At 39.3% G+C, this 14612-nt stretch overlaps 1 pseudogene; it reads right to left on the reverse strand.

Moving 5' to 3' along the window:
* Positions 1-1172: 1172 nt before the first annotated feature.
* Positions 1173-3904, reverse strand: LOC143878633 (putative disease resistance protein RGA3 pseudogene; annotated as a pseudogene).
* Positions 3905-14612: the final 10708 nt, after the last annotated feature.

The raw sequence follows: 14612 nt of genomic DNA on the forward strand, positions 1-14612 counted from the left end.
TTTTGTAAATAGTAAATCTTTGGTATATTACAAAATAAAAAACATGAAGAATCATACAAAAAAAGCAGACAGACATGCTCCAATTTTGTGTCAATGAAAATGAAAGAAATACTTATCTTTGTTTACCTGTCTTGGTTGTGGATGGCAAGGTAGAGGAACTGAGAGTAATCCAACAATCTATCCTTTAATCCCATCTACATTCTAGAATCTCTTTCCACCACCAAATTCCATCGATTCAGCTCTCGCTCTGATTCTTAAAATCCTCCGTTCATGTTTCTACATCTGCCATGTTTTGTACAGAAGGACCCTCCTTGGCTTAGTTTCTTTAATTTTTCTTAAAATCATGAAGATTAAAATAATAATAATATTAATGCAATGGTAGAAAATGTTTAAACGGGGAAAGAGGACGCCCCTTTGTCTAGATGACGATTACCAGCAGCTAAATCGGGGGATGTGTTGTATCTTGGGCCAATCTTGGCCGTCGTTCTCTTGACATGATTCCTTTAATTTAGGACATCCAACAATATACAAACTTTTAAGTGTAGTGGGGAGGCCATCTTCTGGCAAGGATGATATTTCGGGACAGTTTCTAATACGTAAATCATTGAGGGATGTGAGGTTTTGCATCCCATTGGGTAAGGACTTGAGATTTTCGCAACTGTCGACGGAAAGATGGACAAGAGTGGCGGGCAGCCCATACTCATTGTTGTTATCATCAGGGAACAACGAGAAGAGTTGAGGACAACTATCGATTATCAAATTTGTGAGAGAGGTGAGGCTTTGCATCCCCTTGGGCAAGGACTTGAGATTTTGACAAGTATAGATTTTTAGAATATTGAGCGTGGTGGGCAGTCCATAGTCATTATTTTCATCATCTGGAAAAAGGGAATGGAGTTGAGGACATTCACGGATTACCAAATTTTTGAGAGAGGTGAGGCTTTGCATCCCCTTGGGCAAGGACATGAGATTGTCACATGAAAATATTTGAAGGTCTTGAATTGTCATGGGCAGCACTGACTCTTCTGACAAAAGCGGGAGTTGAGTGGCAATGGATAACTCTACAAGGGAGGTGAGGTTTTCCAGCCGAGTCGGCATGGACTTGAGATTAGGACATCCGTCAATTTTTAGAGATTTGAGCGTGGTGGGAAGCCCCCCCTCTCCATATCCCAAGGACTTTAGTCGTGGGCAGTTAGAGATTTGCAAATGTTGAAGAGAGGTTAGATCTTGCAAAGAGACCTCCTCGAGACAACACTCCAACTGATCACACCTTTTTATGCTTAACCTCTCAAGAGAGGTAAAGCAAGGCGTTGTCAAGCTTGATCTTCACGCCACATCTAAAAAGTTTTAAGTCACAAACAGATGGGATCCTCGGAAGGGCACTCAATTCTCCGCAACCATTTATAAGTAACTCTGTGACGGCAGGAAGGTCAGCGGGCAATTCCTGCAGCTTGGGGCAGTTCTGTAAGGTGAGCTTACAAAGAGAAGGTAGCTGGCAATCAAGAGGAAAGAGATGTTCGCAATTTCTACAATCCTCAACGGTAATGCAAGTCAGATTGGAGAGATGTGACATCCAACTTGGAAAACTGACACCGCCGTAGGATTTTATATGTAATATTTGGGGTCGGCATGGGGTTGGAGGCCTTCCAATATCCCATCATCATTGACTCTTCCATCTTGTGAACTGTCATCTCGGCCCCATTCCAAACTCAACTCATTAAAGTATTTCTTATCTTTCAAGTTGGCTTCTTTCGCCTCCTCTATGTTTTGCACATACTCGAGACCCGAAATGTCAAGTCTTCCTTTAATGTTACTCCGGTTATTCAACTCTCCTATCTGACAACCACTCTCTTCGGACACCGTGAAATGCGGCAATGTTTGGAGCGAAGTTAATTTTCCAATTCCTGGCAAAGGAATTAACTCTGAAACAATATGCCGTAGATTAACTAGATTCGTGATACCTTTGGGTAGCCCTATAAGTTTCGAACAATAATTCAGACCTAGCGTTTGCAAATTACAGAGACTAGTTACTGATTCAGGCAGCCTCTCTATCTTCGTGCCAAAGAGGTCAGGGTAGCGTAGATGTTTCAAATGGCTAATCGAATCCGGCAACTTGTCAATTTTAGAATTACTCAAATCCAATACACGCAGGCATCTCAACTCCATCAATGCATCATTGAGAATCTGGTTGTCAATGGAAGATGGAGCCCACAGTCGTAAAGTGCACAATCTCTTAAATTTGCTCAAGGCCTCCAAAGACATTGAACCCTCTTTGCCGTCAGTCCATGATAAATGACGTGCCATTTCAGGGATGCTTCGTGGCATACCGTCTTCCATTCTCCAACATTCATCCCCTGAGACAGATTCTGCTAGATCATGCATTAAATCATGCATCACGTATATTGAAGTCTTCAGAAAGAAGACATGGTGAGAATATTGAAAGAAAGACTTTAGTAATAAATCATCAAATATCTCCCCACCTATGTCTTCTAGGAGTGTGCTTCGTTTGGGTTGAATGAAGCCCGTAGGCATCCATTGTCGGACCAACTCATCTTTCTTAAACCAATGATCTTTAGGAAATTTGGCACAATAGGCAAAACAATGCTTTTGACTGGGTGGCAGGTGACAATAGCTCAATCTCAATGCTGGCAAAATTTTATTATCATCACCCTTCCATATTTCGCTTGTCAAAATCCTTTCCCACTCGCTCACAGTCCTTTTATAAGACAAGATCCCCCCCAATGTCTTTACTGCCAAAGGCAGGCCTTTGCATTTTTTCACAATTTGCCTACCGATTTCCTCCAGTTCCGGAAAGGCATTTGAAATCCCTCCCGCAAAAGCACGCCCAGTAAACAATTCCCAACAATCAGCATCTGGTAAAACCTTCAAATGGTGGGAAGGAATTTTGCCCAACATCCTTGCAACCCCTTCATCTCGTGTAGTAATGATAATTTTACTTCCTTTCGCTCCAACTCCAAAGGGAACTCGTAGAGTGTCCCAATGAGTATGAATTTGATTTTCACCCCACACGTCATCGAGAACAATTAAAAATTTCTGACCGTTGAGTTTCTCTTCGAGGTGATGTTGAGCGGCATCCAGGTATGAGAGATCGCACTTGCTTCCACTTGCAGATTCAACAAGTGCATTTGTTATTCTCAACACATTAAAATCATCAGACACACAAGCCCACACTCTGAGCTCAAAATGCGTCTTGACCCTCTGATCGTTGTAGACGAATTGAGCAAGAGTAGTCTTCCCAACCCCACCCATGCCAACTATGGAAATAACAGAGTACAATTTATCATCATCATCTGAAACCAACAATTGTATGATTTTGTCTTTGTCGACTTGTCTACCAATAACATCAGATTCGTCTACGAAAGAGCTAGTTTCCCGTCGCTCCTGCTCGATTTGGGAACCCCTCCCTCCATCTCTTCTAATTTCGAGATGGAGGTCATGTCCTTCCTTTACAATCACATCTAACCTTCCACTAATCTCCCTTATCTCACGTGCTATGCCACGTTCGTACTGGAAAATAGAGGAGATGTACCGAACAGCCCCTACCTTCTGTCTCTTGCTTGATTGAGCTTCCGAAGCAACATCGTCCAATATGTCATTAGCGTCGTAGGCGATATTCTTGAGTTCTCGAAGCCAACTTCCAACAGCCTTAGAGTGAAATTGCTTTTCCTCAGCATCTTCAATCACGCCTTGAATTAATTTCACTTTCCTCTCTAACTTTTCCACCTCCTCCTCAACACCAACACCCCATATTGATTTCATTTCTTGTATTGCCGATTCCGTCAGATTGCCAAACAGTGCACCAAGAACAGAGGATACAAACATTTGTACCATTTCTGCCATACTTTCTCTTAAGGAAACAAGAAAATCCCAAGATGTTTGTCTACAGTGAGAGAGAGAGAGAGCAGTGAGAGAGAGAAGAAGAAGAACCAAGTTTAGTCAAATTTGTCGGATTGTAGATTACATCATAATGGTATAAAAGATCAACGGTCTCGATTTTAAGTAAATATCCGTTTGAAGGACCCAAAAATTAAGTGTTTGACCTTGACAGTGATTGGCCACCACTTTGTTTCATAGAAAAACTAATGATAAATTCACCACATTTTAGGATGGATTCACCCGTATTTTTCAAAAATGGACTGTACAGTTCACACTATAGGTTGATCCAAACCGCCCATTTGATGGGCCACATTGTAAATAGGTTGTGCCCCAAAAATCATTCCCATAGGATGGTTCTAACCCTCCCATCTAATGAGGGACTCACATTTTGAAAAATACGAGGTGCATTCATCATAGAAGGGGTGAATTTATCACGACCCCAAAACTTACGTAATAGATAATTTTAACATGCATTTTCTTGGAAATACATGCGGAAAAAACGTAACATAAGGTCCACCACCTATTTGTATATCCAATACATTCAACTGTGTGGATTAGACACTACCCCAAAAATCTTCTTCACAAGATGATCTTAACCCTCCAATATATTTGGTGTAAAATGGATGGTTCAGGTAATTCAAAGAATCACACGGAAAAGAAGGATAGGTTTTTCCCATCTCTATTTGGGATAGGGATTTCATTCTCACAATATGGGGACTAGTTAAATTTATCAGGCCGACTCACCCACTCAAAGTAAAGATAGGTTTTCCCTAATTCATGCCGATTAGTCAAATTTTAGAAATTCCATTCACTATAGGTTTAGGCTCTGTCTGGATACAGGTAGTTACCTTGTAGATTAGTGGTATGAGTAGTCAATACGGAGGAGACAAACATTTGCCTAGGATTTAACTTGTAGAATAGTGGGGAAATTACATGGTCTTCCGAACAGTCCGTTTGTAGTAAAAGATTTTAAATTATGTACTTTTTTGTTCAAAAAAAAAAACTTGTGCTAAAAAATGTATAGTATGGCCCACCTACTAGTTAACCTAAGAAATTCTTTTATTGATCTCGCAATAGATAGACCATGTCCCAACATAAATTCAACAACTAGAGTGAGAATTTTTGAGACGTGGCCTATCTACACAAGGGCTAACAAATGAATGGTGGAAGGAATATCAATTAGAAATGTGTGTGCACCTGCTTTGTGTTTCTTCTTCTTGCAAGAGATGGCCTTTCTGAATGCAGTAATGCAATAGGATAGCAGGTGCAGAACCAATTCAAAGCAATCAAACAACAAGACACGCAGATAATGTCAATTAAAAGGTTTAATTGACTTTTTGAAAGGCAATACACCGAAAGGAATAAAAAAAAAAAAGGAGAGAAAAAGTCTCACAAGGTGTCTACCTTAGGTATGTTGGACGGATTACGTGTTGTTTGGCTGGCACACCATATAATAAACTCTTTTCGTTTTTTTGGGCCGCCTCAATGTATAGAAATTAGAATACTCTCTTACTCTTCCGTCTAATGAAAGTCTCTGTTTTTTATACTTTCACCTAATGCTTTGCTTTAATGGTTTATTACATAGTTTAATCAACAAACAAAAAAGAAAACGATGTTAGGTAAGGTCTTCACCTAACATGGATATGTCCTCCATGGCATTGTGGGTCCCACCTTTGATTGATCTGAACCCTCCATTGAATAAGCCTTAGCTTTGATCTCCCATTTCCCATAAACTTGGTGTTCTTCTCCATTCTCTAAATCTCTAGTACTCTTCTTCTTTTCTCTTGTTTCAGCCTTTAACTTTCTTCTTTTACCTTTTCCATTCAATCTCTACACAGATAATACATACTTATAGACACAAGCCACTTCCTAAAATAGCTAACCACATTAAACACAATTGTAGTCCCATAAGTGCAAGGACTCTTCGAGAATTAACCCGGCATAAAGGACCCTAGAAAACATACAAGGACTCTTTCATTTTCAATACATAATAACTACCTTAGAAGTTAGAACTCATGTACAATAATTATCTCGATTGTCGGATTGTAGATTACATAATAATGGTATAAAAGATCAACGGTCTCGATTTTAAGTAAATATCCGTTTGAAGGACCCAAAAATTAGTTGACCTTGACAGAGATTGGACATCACTTGTTTCACAGAAAAACTAGTGATAAATTCACCACATTTTAGGATGGATTCACCCCGTATTTTTCAAAAATGGACTGTACAGTCCACACTATAGGTTGATCCAAACTGTGTATTTGATGGGCCACAATGTAAATAGGTTGTGCCCCAAAAATCATTCCCATAGGATGGTTCTAACCCTCCCATCTAATGAGGGACTCACATTTTGAAAAATACGAGGTGCATTCATCATAGAAGGGGTGAATTTATCACGGCCCCAAAACTTATGTAAATGATGATTTTAACATGTATTTTCTTGGAAATACATGCGGAAAAAAAGTAACATAAGGTCCACCACCTATTTGTATATCTAATACATTCAACTGTGACTATCCCAAAAATCTTCTTCACAAGATGATCTTAACCCTCCAATATATTTGGTGTAAAATGGATAGTTCAGGTAATTCAAAAAATCAGGTGGAAAAGGAGGATAGGTTTTTGCTATCCCTGTTTTGGGATTGGGATTTCATTCACACAATATGGGGACTAGTCAAATTTGTCAGGCCGACTCCCCACACTCAAAAGAAAAGATAGGCTTACCCTAATTCATGTGGATTAGTCAAATTTTAGAAATTCCATTCACTCTAGGTTTAGGCTCTGTTTGGATACAGGTAGTTACCTTGTAGATTAGTGGTATAAGTAGTCAATACGGAGGAGACAAATATTTGCCTAGAATTTAACTTGTAGAATAGTTGGGAGAATTAGATGGGTCTTCCGAAGAGTCCTTCTGTAGTAAGAGATTTTAAATTATGTACTTTTGTGGAGAAAAAACACGTGCAAAAAAAATGTATAGTAAGGCCCACCAATTAGTTAATCTAAGAAATTCTTTTATTAATCTTGCAATAGATAGACCATGTCCCAAAAATCTTTTTCATAGGATGGTCATAAACCATCAATATATTTGGCATAAAATGGGCGGTTTAGAAAGTTCAAAACTAAAAACCAACAAAAATTGAACAACTAGAGTGAATTTTTTTGAGACAAAGCCTATCTACACAAGGGCTAACAAATGAATGGTTTAGATATAATCCATATAGGTGAGATCCATTATTCTTTTTTTACTTGTGTATGTGTATTTTCACGAAAACTCAAACATATATACATTTGGATCTCTCATATGTAATATGCCTATTTTGTATAATATATTGAAAAATATTAATTATTAAGTGGGGCGCACGTGTATTCCCTCTAATAACATATACTTACGGCCAATACAAGGCATCAAGAATAGGGGATACAAATAGTTGTGCTTTTTCTGCCATACCAAAAGAAGAAAATCCCAAGAACGAACCAATGGAGAAAATAATAAAGCGAGTGCACTGAGAGACAAGAAGTGTAGAATTTGGATTTCTGCTAATCTAGAATACTTTCATTAATCAGTAACTTGTGCTTAAATAAGCACTTACAGATAAACATGGAAGGAGATAAACCTAATCTACGATGTAATCCTAATCCAACTGATTTGCCTAATCCACCACAATCCAATCATATCCAATCAGATCTGATATTCTCTAACATGCCCCCTCAAATGTAAACATACTTTTGATTACAATGAAATTCCCCAATACAATTGAATTCCCCAAATTGCAAATTTAATCAAAATGCAAGGCACACTGCCGAAAGTGGATGACGAAGATCCCTTGATGATGATGACTGAAGTCGCCAATGATGATAACACATGTTTGTCGAAGAAGGTGCCGCTTTGTTGAGCTGCAAAGAGCCTTAGTTGGTTGAATCAAACTCAAGCCACGATGGGAGAATTATCATGGGCCGGTTTTGGATTACCGAACCTCATAAAAGTGGGTCACTATGGACCAAAGCCTCGATGGACATATATCATGGGTCGATTTTGAATACCGAACAAGAGAGAAATTGTTCTCTTAGGCACGAACCTCAAGGAGAGAGGCCCCTCAACTGAGAAGAGCTCCTATTTCAGGCACTCACCACAGAGGGGTACCTCAGCTGAATAGGTGAAAGAAAAAAATAATGAAGAGAAGCGACGGTTTGCGGCTGAGAATGATGCTGCAACGATAATACAAAACTTTGAATCTTAGGACATGGTATGGAGAAGAGTGCATATATCAAATTTGGGGAGGGTTATCAATGAGAGTATGAAATGGGAATAAATGGGTGGTGTGATTAAAATAGGGGGGTGCTGTTATCAATATGAGAGGTGGATTTATGGCAAGAGAGAAAATCCAAGAAGATGGATAGGGGTGCAAAGAAACTAAAATAACAAAGCTTTGGACAAGCCCCTTTTTTTCTATCGCCGAAGTAAATAGATCTAAGAGGTTTGATCCCGATTTTTCTCCCATTCACGTATTACAAATGGATTAGCGGTGAGATTTTTATTCCTTGCCCATTCTTTCTGTTCCGGTATTTTCCATTCCATACATCCCTTATCAGTGTATGGACAACTATCTCTCGAGCATAGGTGGGTTTGGCCTCAATGGGAAAAAAGCACCTAATAACGCATCTTCACAGACCAAGAACTATGAGATCACCCCTTTCATTCTGGGGTGACGGAGGGAACGTACCATTCCCGTGCAAGGATTAGGAAATGAGAAAATAGAGAAATGGGTGATGCTGCAACCTTTCATTTAAGCATGGGTGCTATTTGGCAAAAAATGAAAAACGGGGTGTCTAAGGACAAAAGGAGGGAGTGAAAGATATGATCAAACTGGAAATTTGGGGACATATGAGACTGGAAGGGGTGTGCTTATCAAATCTGGAGGAGAGGTTAATCGAATAGAGGATGCTAATTTCATCCTTCTCTTTTGAAATAGAAGGGGAAAAAAAACTGTTTGCGGCAATCGGATTTGACATCGCAGGTGACCAGTCCGTGTTGGCCAATGATTTAGAATGTGAGATCCAAATTTCAATTTGATATCTCCCTATATGTAGACGAAGGTTACACCGTTGACGGGTTGGAGATCCGGTTGAATATTGAACTTGAACAGGGAAGGGAAGCAAAAATGATTTGGATTTGTAGCTATTTTATTAGATGTTTGAGAAAGCTACGCAAGAAGACAAGAAGTCTGGGTTTGCAGATAGGATGATGGGTGTAGTGCCCGGCGGACGGCGGCTAATTGGTCGTCCGCCGGATAATGAAATAGCCGAGGTTGTGCTCAGGCTAGGTCCGACCGACCTGCTCTGATACCATGTAGAATTTGGATTTCTGCTAATCTAGAATACTTTCATTAATCAGTAACTTGTGCTTAAATAAGCAGTTACAGGTAAACATGGAAGGAGATAAACCTAATCTAAGATGTAATCCTAATCCAACTGATTTGCCTAATCCACCACAATCCAATCATATCCAATCAGATCTGATATTCTCTAGCATAAACTTTTATCAAAAGTGAGCACAGAGGGACATGGACGCATCAACTTTATCAATAGACTTGCGCATGGAAAGTAAGGTCCGGACAACGACCTAAGTCTGGCCAAATCAATTGAATAATCTAATAATCTCAGCCCTTGATCTATGATGTCTTATTCATTTTTCCACCTTGAAAAGCTTGTACTTTGCGCATGGGATGTTTCAACGATCATGTCGATCGCATCAAAGATCAACAGTCGCAATTTTACATACAAATATCCTTTTGAAAGACCCAAAAATTAACAGAAAAAAACTTTGTAATAGAAGAAGAAGATCGGTGAGGTACAACCAATGGAAGCCCCCTTTGCTCTCATCTTATTTTTGCAAGGGTGCGAAGAAAATATAGTAGGGCCCACCTATTTGAATGACCTAAGAGATTCATTTGTTGATCCTTGAAGTAGATTAGACAATTTCCCAAAAATCTTCTCAATAGGATGATATTAACCTTCAAATATAATTGGTGTAAAATGGGGGGATCAGATAGTTCAAAAAATGACAACACAAAAACTACCGTGTGGTAAATAAGGATGGGTTTTGTTAACGAGTGCCCCCGGGGCACTCGTTAAGGGGCTTTGAAAATGTAAATCTACACCTTTTTTGAGAAAAAATGACTCAAAAGCCATGTAAAACTCTTAATCCCTATGCAAATTTATTGCATATTTACATTTTCAAAACACCTTAACGAGTGCCCGCGCGTTAACAAAACCCGATAAGGATAGGTTCCCCTATCCCTACTTCAGGACCAAGATTCCATTCACACCATACGTGGACCATCCATTTTGAAAAATATGAGATGAATTCGTCATAGAAGCGGCTGAATTTATCACCGCCCAAAAACTTTACCTTTTCTTTCAACAAGAAGTTATAAGTAAGAGGAATGACAGATGCAAGGGCTCTCTTTATGCAAGGGCTGGAGAAGGGCCCCTGGATAGATCCACGTCACTTTTAAAGTCGGTTGAGAAATGAATTTGGTTGCACTTAATAATGTGGATCTAATCAAGGGCCCTTCTTTAGCCCTTGCCTAAAGAGAGCCCTCGCATCTATCATTCCTCAGTAAGTAAATGGTAGTTATGGCCTTATGGGCTTTGGGCATTCAAAGCAAAAGAAGATTCTATGGTTTCTTAGAAAATCAAATGATATCGTCTATTGCATTCAAAGCTTTTGAAAATGAATTTAAACAAAGGGATTTGCTATGGACCATCACAGAAAGCATTTTGCGCCTGGGGTGTTGCATGTGAGAACAGCTACATAGGCTCAGATTTTGTCTTATTCGTTTAATTCCTCTGATGTGGCTGCTTTCACATGCAACGGCCTAATCACGAAATGCCTTCTGAGATGGTCCCCAGCAAATCCCTTTGTTTAAATGCATTTTCTCTTATTTTAATGTGGGACTATTTATCTGATGAACACTTATTTGCTTTGACATGAATTCCTTGTTTTTTCGGTTTAAGGGGAATTTTGCAAGGCTAAGAAAACCATGGAATGCTAAAAAAAAAATAAAGTTTTTGGTTGGCCAAAACCCTAAACCCATTGGGAAACGACAAATAGGCAATGCCTGAAAATGACCACCAACCATTTCCTTTTTCTTAATGAGTAAACTGGGGTTAGGCAGGACCTCGAACCAGATATAATAAATAGAGAAAGGATTACAAAGATAAAGAAAGAAAATTACATTCTAAGATAGATTTTCCAATCCCTATCAGTATTGATAATATCGAGAAGTGGGGGAGGGGGGGATGTCGAAACCTTTACAAGGACAGACTCTTTTTGAGAGAAAATCCGCAGCCATATTTCCTTCCCTCCAAGTGTCGGTTTTTTTTTTTTTTTTTTAACCCGGAAAGATAACGACCCTGGGGCGGATCGGCAAATTTATATATAAAAAGTTGGGACCATACAAAAGGAGGGGAAACCTCCTAGCCAACAATACAGGAAGCCGTAGCCCTAGAAAGAGAGTAAGGAGGAGGGGAAGCCTCTAACTCGACAAAATAGCAAGCAAAAGCCATAGGAAAAAGACAACAATCAATGCTTATAAGGGAGAGTGCCCTCCAAGAGTTGGTTACTCACCAAGAAAGGAAGCGACTCAAGGAGCTTGAGATTTGATCAACAAACATGACTTGTTTACAAGGGGGCTTTGATCTCCCATTGATTATATCCACTGCAAATTTTGAGTCCAATTCAATCCATACCTTGCACAGTCCATGATATATAGCAAGATCAACTCCCTTTTTTTATCGCAAGCAGCTCCAGAGCATAGATTTCTTTTCTAGTTACACTTTCAGAGAACATAGCGTGAACCATTCCCTTTCTATCTCTCACAATGCTGCCAATGCCACCTTCCTCATCGTCCAAAGACCCATTAGTGTTTATTTTATATTCTTCAGGATCAGGTTTCTGCCAAGTGCAAAATTGTTTGTTAGTTTTGATGGGAAAGAATCTGTAGCCGAACTTCATAAAGGAATTCAAATTTATCTTGTCGTCCGCGTTGTCCTTGAGATTCAGCTTATTTAGCCTTTTTAGCTTGATTTCCATGTGGATGTCCCAAGAATGTACTGCTTATGGTGGGAGGCATTTTCGAAGATTATGAGATTTCGTTCATTCCAAATTTTGTGAATTGCCCCTTCGAGAAGCCAAACTTCAGAGCTGTGGATGCTTGTCCTTCTCCCGTGGCGTTTGATCTCAGCCAACTCTCTTCTTCCATAAGGCTCTTTTTGGGCTCTCTAAAATACCCGGCCCTCAAGAGAACCGATCACCAGATCTAGGCAGTGAAACTATATCTGAAGAAAAGGTGATCAACACTTTCCTGATCATCTTTGCATAGGGTGCATTTTGAGTCCAATGAGGTGCCCAAGAATTGTAGTCTATCTTTGGTGCTAAGCTTGTTTTGTTTTGCTTTCCATGTTGTGATGGCATATCTAGGAACGTGACGCATAAACCAGATCGTTTTTTCTACCATGGGAAGTTAGGTGGACATCTCTGAAAGTGTTCCAACCACTCTTTACAGAACGTAGGCCGTCAGTTTTTGGTTTCCAGATGGCTTTTGAAGGTCCATCATAGGTAAATATTGCCTTTTGGAGAAGAGCTTTCTCTTCAGTGAGGGAGGATTTGTCCAGGATCGGGTTCCATTCTCCATTCCTGTGTATTTGATCGAGGGTTGTTGAAGATCAAAGGGAGGTGTCTGAACATGATCTGGAGACAATTTTGCACAATGTTCCTTTTGGGTGCCGATAATCATTTTGGACTCAGAATCAGTTCTAAAAACTGTATTCTTACATTTATTAATCATTTTGGACATAGAATCAGTTCGAAAAACTGAATTCTTACGTTTATTAATCATTTTGGACTCAGAATCAGTTCTAAAAACTTGTATTCTTACGTTTATTAAAAGAGGAGAGGGCGGGCCCATGCAAAACACATTGGGCCAATATTTGAGGCGGCTCATTAGCTTGAAATTGCCACACTTAGGCCCTGTTCGGTTTGGGATTATGGACCAACCGATTGCAATTGTTACAACCAATTATGACAATCAGCTATTATAAAAATAATCTCTCATGGTATAGTTGTATTCTGCTGTGCCGCTGGGATTATAGAAAAATAATACTCTGAAAATACAGAGAAAATGGAGAAAAGAGAAGATTAAAGGAGGTAGCGTTTGTTGAGAGATGGAGCTCGATGTTTATCATTCCGATTCATCAGTGGAGGAATCCAAGAGAGATGGAGTTAGGGTTTCGCAAGGTCTAGGTTTTGATGAGACAAAGAGATGGAGTTAGGGTTTCGCAAGGTCTAGGTTTTGATGAGACAAAGAAATGGAGTTAGGGTTTCACAAGGTCTAGGGTTTCACATGGTCTAGGGTTTTTAGATTGAAAGAGATGGAGTTAGGGTTTCACAAGATCTAGGGTTTGTGGAGTGAAAGAGGTGGAGTTAGGGTTTTACAAGATTAGGGTTTGTGGAGTGAAAGAGATGGAGTTAGGGTTCTGTTGCTAGGGGGAGAGTGTTTTCAAGAAGGGATTTTGATTGGGGTAATGGTGGGGTCAGAATTTGGGAAATTTCCGCCTCCAAAATGAACCAATCGGTTTATAAGCACCGAATTTGGTGATTATAGCTGTTAGTATATTTCATCATAATCGCATAATCGGATTATGGATTATAAGCAATTGTTTGATGAGCAAACCGAACACACATTTAAGCATAATTGATTGTAAAATCGGTTATAGTGGATAATCGATTATCCATAATCCCAACCTAACAGATTGTGAGTGCCAAACTTGCATAATTATAAAAAATCCACCTAATTAATGGTGTAAGATGACCCATGACTTTAATTATCACTACATTAAAACCAATAATATCATCTTCGGAGGGATTTGAGAGGGCCGGAATACGATACCTTCAAACCTTGAGATCACCTTAGGATGGGCCCTACGTGTTTAATTTTTAAGATTATGACAACAGATTGTGAGTGCCGAATTGATTGTTGGACTCAAATTTAAGCACAATTTTGAGTCCAATAATCGGTTTGGCACTCACAGTTGGTTGTCATAATCTCAAACAAACAGGGCCTAAGCAATCAGCTATTTTTTTAACTGTCCATCAAAATTCAGCTTGAAGCTAGTAAAACAGTATCATGTAACCTGACTATCATATCTATAATAATCATCAAAGCCACATCTTAGACATTCTCCAGTCATCATTATACTGAACTTAATACAAACCATTTGATAACTACAATTAATTTCTACGGCATGCATCATCACATCATTGCTATGCCATTAAAATTTGCACTCTATTATTGTCCATGAACTCAAAAAACACAAGAATCTCCAACCTTCAACTTATTGTCAATAACAATCTTCCCCAACTGGGATGGAATCGTTTAAAGGTTCGATAACAGAGTTTTTATATGCTGAAGAGCCGTATAAAGCAGTATTGGAGATCCAGTTTTATCTTCAAAGGGGTGGGTTCTTCTCTTGTAAAGGGTTGTTCTTGAGTTGTTTTCTATTTGAGAGGGTGAGTGTGTACTCTGTAATTTTCTCTTTGATTAGGGAAGAAGAAGTCTCCGTTGCTGCCCAGTGGAGTAGGGATATTGCCGAACCACGTAAAATCTCTGTGTTCTTGTCTGTGGCTTTAATTATTCTTTTACTTTCTGCTTTTG

Source organism: Tasmannia lanceolata, unplaced genomic scaffold, assembly GCF_043159265.1.
Source record: "Tasmannia lanceolata isolate RefF3 unplaced genomic scaffold, GAP_Taslan_0.1 ptg000006l, whole genome shotgun sequence".
In the NCBI taxonomy this organism is placed as follows: Eukaryota; Viridiplantae; Streptophyta; class Magnoliopsida; order Canellales; family Winteraceae; genus Tasmannia; species Tasmannia lanceolata.